This window comes from Hordeum vulgare, chromosome 3H (assembly GCF_904849725.1).
Source record: "Hordeum vulgare subsp. vulgare chromosome 3H, MorexV3_pseudomolecules_assembly, whole genome shotgun sequence".
Lineage (NCBI taxonomy): Eukaryota > Viridiplantae > Streptophyta > Magnoliopsida > Poales > Poaceae > Hordeum > Hordeum vulgare.
This window is the reverse complement of record NC_058520.1, coordinates 598,806,719-598,812,718: the sequence shown is the minus strand read 5'-3', so window position 1 is coordinate 598,812,718 and position 6,000 is coordinate 598,806,719.

The following is a 6,000-nucleotide window of genomic DNA, read 5'->3' as shown; positions in this document are numbered from 1 at the left end:
GACAAGATCGAGTACAAACTCGTAAACAAGGAAGATTACTAAAAATTGTTGAATCGCAATGCGTATTCGATTCAGATATCGATGTACTCGCGTGTCCAACAACTCAAACACGAGGCAACTGGAATTAAGGAAAATATCATAGTTGATGAGGAGCTCACAAGAAGTTCTATAGCTCCGCGATATCCTCGAGCTACAAGTAATAATACTCGGAGGTAGATCAACTTTACGGTTTGGACCGGCATGTCGATCTGAAGAAGACAAGTACTTTAACTCGTCCGAGAATGAAATCAAGGTACGACAACATGGTCGGAACCACGACTGCAAAGGATAAGATCACAGATCCCATATTTGAACTACAGAATGAATTGATTATTTATACGAGAAGTTTCTATGATAGGATCAACGTCGTTTCCATGGGCATGAACACAATGTTCAAGGTCGACTCCCACTTCATCAATGCATCACCTGCCATTTATTCCTCGCCTTTGATCAAGTTGTAGCTTTGAAAGAACATTTGGCAAAACACCAGAAGAGCAAGACTTGTGAAAACTCTTCAGGTCATATTGATTAAGGAAGGCACATGTCCAACCCATCGGGGCATCTTAGGAACATATACCACAAACTTCAAGAGTAATTAACACATGCTTGAAGGGCATGGCTGACAATTCGTATGGTACAACTTATCAAAGGGAGAAGACACAATTTACCAATGGCATCATGTGTCAGGGGAAGCAATCACAAGAATTTTCTAAAGCAAAGGATGCCGTCGGATAATAACTCAAATGAGTCTGACAATCCACAAATGATTTGATGTGAGTAACGGTACTCAATCAGAGGGATATAGGATGCAATGCATCGTGTTAATAGAACATCTGAAAAATATCGATACTTAACTACCAAAGGAATTAAGATTTCTAGATTGGTGTATCATAATCAGATGCTCCGGTCAAATACAAGTAAGCTGAATGGATTTAGATGGACAACCACCACAGTTGATTTGTCGAGAACCAGCTCTGTCTGGAAGGACGTATGCGCCGGAAGACAATTCAAGAGTGTCTGCAGATGATTGTGTGCATTCATACAAAAGTAGAATCGATAAGATCAGAGGAAATTCACAAAGGAATTTAATGAATGCGGCTAGACATATGGATTTAACCCTAACACAAGCAGGTGAAAAAGGTCAAAAGCAATAGGTTACAGGGGATTCCGAAAGATCAATTAGTAATTCGAAGAACTCTCGAAACCCCAGACAACTAATCATGGACGAATCCCCGATAAGAAAATTCATTGCCTCTCGTAAGTAAGAGTAATTGGAGAAGAAGGTATGAAGGACATTTGTATGTAGTCATCCATAGTGGTTGACGAAGGAAGGGAAATCGCAAGAGCGATGGGCACAAGTTCTAGAGAGAAAGCATCGGAGAATATCATCGGAGTCTCCTCACGAATTGAGTCATTATCAGGAGTGGGGACTCTTCGGAAGGAAGTATTTACGAGAACCTAATGTTAGAGTTAGTAAAATCGTTGACCCGAAATAGAAGAGAGAGTAGAGCCCAGAGTATAGGAAAGGAGTAAAAGATACTAATACCACCCAATTGAGATGTGGGCCCGTAAGCCACAACATCAGTGTTAGTAAAGTTTTTTCAAACACTAGACTCAACTTCGGCCAAGGAGTTGGAAAGGGGGCTACCTACAGGCAGTTGGCTCTGATACCAACTTGTGACGCCCTCGGCTTAATCGTACGCTAATCATACACGCAAATGCGTACGATCAAACCGAAGGACTCACGGGAAGATATCACAACACAACTCTAGACACAAATAAAATAACATCAGCTTCATATTACAAGCCAGGGGCCTCGAGGGCTAGAATACGAAAGCTCGATAAACACACGAGTCAGCGGAAGCAACAAATATCTGAGTACAGACATAAAACATCGGGTGCCTTAGAGAAGGCTAGCACAAAAGATACAACGATCGAACGAGGCGAAGCCTCCTGCCTGGGAACCTCCTAAATACTCCTGATCATCAGCGGCCTCCACGTAGTAGTAGGCACCGTCGGGGTAGCAGTCGTCGGCGGCGGGGACCTCCATCTCCTGGGCTCCATCATCTGGTCGCAGCAACGGATCAAGGGGACAAGGGGGGAGCAAAGCAGCGGTGAGTACTCATCCAAAGTACTCGCAAGTCTTACATCAGAACTATTCTAAATATGCATCAGTATCAAAGAAGGGGGGGGTATATGTGGACTGACTGCAGCAATGCGAGAATAGAGAGAGAAGGCCTAGTCCTATCGAAGACTAGCATCTTCAGGGTCTTGCAGCAATAGACGAGAGTAGAAGAGGGGTAAAACATTAATAGTCATATTGTTGCAGCAATATTAAAGTGAGGTCACGCCTAAAGATCCTCCCTCGACTCCCTGCGAGGAAGCAATCCCGAGGCAAACTAATTCCAGTTAAGTAACAATTGTAGTTGTAAAAGATCGGGGCACAACTCCAAGTCGTCCTGTAACCGTGGACACGGCTATCCGAATAGTTAATTTTCATCCCTGCAGGGGTGCACCACATGTCCCGTCACGCTCGATAACACTCTGGCCGGACATACTTTTCTGGGTCCTGCCCGGCCTCGGAATATCGACACGTCGCAGCCCCACCTAAGACTAATCAGAGAGGCCAGCCCGCCAGTCTAAATCCTAAGCACAAAGGGTTCGTGGGCCCAGTTCCCCTTCACGCTCCTGCACGTGGCGTGGGCGGCCGACGTCAGTCCTAGCATCCCTTAATCACAAGCCCGATGCATCTCGGGACCACTCGGGCGCGTACCGCTACATTGCTGGCATCTGAAAAGCTTCGGCTGATACCGCGACGCCGAGTACCCATAATTCTTCCCGCGTAGCCGGTTAATGCGAAAAGGTCTCCGACCAACCCAGATCAAATACCCAAATCCATTAGCATTTTAATTAGGTCATCAACACAGTCTCACGGGAATCCACCCGTCTTACAACTAATCACCAATGATCCCAGTAACATGGTCGAGTAACTGTGTGGTTGTAACATCGGGGGAATCCGAGGTATCACCCTCGTTGGATTCCGAACGATGTACCCGTCAACGTGGGCTTAGAGGAATCACCCTCGGGGGTCCCACTCTCGCGGGGTGGCACGACAGAGACGTCATCGGGAATGGTGAAAGAGGAATCACCCTCGATAACCACGACCGACTAGCTATACTAAAGAGATATCATCAGGAGTACTTAGCGAGGTGTCACCCTCGGTACCCGATAGTATCTCTGTAGCGTCGTACAACGAAGGGGGTGAATGTGCTGTGTCGGGTTTGGCTCGTCGATCAGAGATCGAGATTTGAATACAAGCGGGGCAACTGAACTACGGGGTCAGAGGGGATGACTGCTCCACCTATACTAAGCAGATTAAAGGTACAGGACTGAAAGTAGCAGTTCAACAAAAATAGGCTATGCATCAGATATAGGAGCTAACTACAACAGTAGCAAAATACTAATGCAAGCAGTAGGAAGAAAGACATAGGCAAAGGACTGATCGGTAGGGTCGTAGATGTACCCGGTGGCAGCGTCAGTCTCGGGGTCTACCGGTAAGAAGAGGGGGAAGAAACAATAAATAATAGCACCGATGCAACACAAGGCATGACATGGAAAGATGCAGGCTAGACATGAGCTAACGCAGCAACATCCGTCATAGACGGGTCGGAAGAATATCTGACGATATTTTCCGGGTCTCGGGCTAATACCGGTTATAATGGAAACGATGGAAAAGTTCCATGTTTGCTATGCTAGGGACGCGTGACACATGAATGGACCGTGTATCCGGGTTCGTCTCGTTTTGCTGATCAACTCTCATGTTGAAAATATTTTGATCTGACTTACGGATTATTTAATATTAATTTTCAAAGTTTTATTAATTATTTAGGAATTAAAAACAGATTTAGCTATTTTAATAAAATCCTATTATGACCTCATCGCGATGTCATGCTGACATCAACATTTGACTGGTCAACTGACCTGCGGGTCCCGAACGTCATAGGCACAAGTTTTAATATCGATTAAATATTGATTTATCAGATTAATCTAATGAGGGACCCACGTGGCATTCTCTCATTATGTTAATTAATTATTCTAATTAACAGATTAACTTATATATTTATTTAACTAATTCATTAACTCATTAATTAATTATTATATCTATTTATTTATTTTTTTAATAAAAACATATATTTCTATTATTTATATTTTAATTTCCATTTTCTTCAAAGCGAGTGTGGGGCCTCCCTGTAAGTGGGTGTGGAGGTATGGCCCCACCGGTAAGTGACATAGGCCATATACTCGATTTTTTCCATAGATATAAACATGCAAATATCGTATTCCTCCAATATCTATATACGCAATACATACATAAATACGGGTATCAAATACATACATACATACATACGGAATAGAACATTTGTTTTTTTATTTCTCAACACTCATCTCTCTCTCTGTTAACAGACAGAGAACAACTCTGTGCTCCAACTCAACATAAAAGAACATAAACTTCAATCCCTCCTACCGGAGTCTACCGTCGACGGATCGGGGCCTCGTTTGCCGGAACGGAACCGGGACGGCGAGGAGAACGACATGGTGGGAGGAGCCCGAGGAGGGGCTCACGACGTTGACGGGAGGGCCCGGTGAAGCCGGAGTTCGCGGGAAGGGGCGGAGGAGACGGCGTGGTGGCGGACGAGGCGGTGACGGTGACGGTGATGGCGCGGTTCCGGTGAGGACGGTGGTGATGGTGGTGACGCGCCGGAGTTGGTGAAGGGGGCCGGCCGACGGTGGAGGTCCGAGGTGGCCGGGGCCCCTGCCGGCGGGGTGGAGCCGAGGGGGGCGGCTCGCCGGCGGGAAGGAGGAGGCCGAGGGGCTCGCCGGCCGGGATTAGGGGGGCCGACGGGAGGGGAACCGAGGGAGAGGGCAGGGGGGGATCGGGCTGTGGAGTGGGGATCCGAGGGGAGGGGCGACGGGGGTGCTCGCCGGCGGGAGGAGAGGGGCCGACTGGGGGAGAGGCCGCCGGCGGGAGGGTCGACGGGAGGGAGGAGGAGGAGGGATCTGGGAGGGAGGAGGCGACGGGAGGAGAGGAGGGCTCTCTCGTGGGGATGGGGCGACGGTTGGTGGGGGGGGTGTTGGTGGGGGTGGGGGACCGAGAGGGGTCACGAGAGAGAGAGATGGAGGCGCTGTCGGTGGGGGGGTGGGGCCCCCCACGAGGGGGAGGCTGGCGGCGCTGGTGGGAGGGGAGGGAGAGGTGGCGGCTCCCTCGCCAGGGGGGGCTAGGGTTTGAGCGGGAGGGGGCGCGGGGGCCTGGCCAGTTGGGCCATTTGGCCCAGCTCGGCCAGGGGGGTGGGGTTGCTTTTTTTTTGCCTTTTCTTATTATTTCTTTCTTTCCTATTTTCTTTTCTTTCTTTTACTTTCTGACATTCTATCATTATTATTTTCTTATATATTTATACCTTTCTGTTCTAACTATATAGGACTTTTAATACAATTAAAAATGTCTGATTTGTTTTTATAACATATTAGGGAATTTCAACAACTCTCCCGACATTTTTACTTAACATCACGAAACGTTTCTCGTTCGAATTTATTCGTAAATTTCGAACTCGACTGGTTTTTCGACTAACACGAGATCCACGATAGAATTTATGATGACGTGGCTTCACTAGCGTGGGATTACTGTCGCATGACTACAGGAGTTACTGTAGGACCAATCCGAGGATGTCACACAATGAAGCTACTATCTGAGAGTCAAGTCCATACTTAGTGCTAAAGTCAGAGAAAGTATTTGTCTCAACAAAGGATTTAACGCAATCAAAAGTGAAATTCATACCTGACTCCTTACCTTCTTCAAGCTCCCAATATTTAGAGTTGCGTTTAATTCTCTCCAATATATTCCACTTGAAGTCAATATCTCTCTTCATAAAAGAACCGGTACAAGAAGTGTGAAGAATGGTGCGA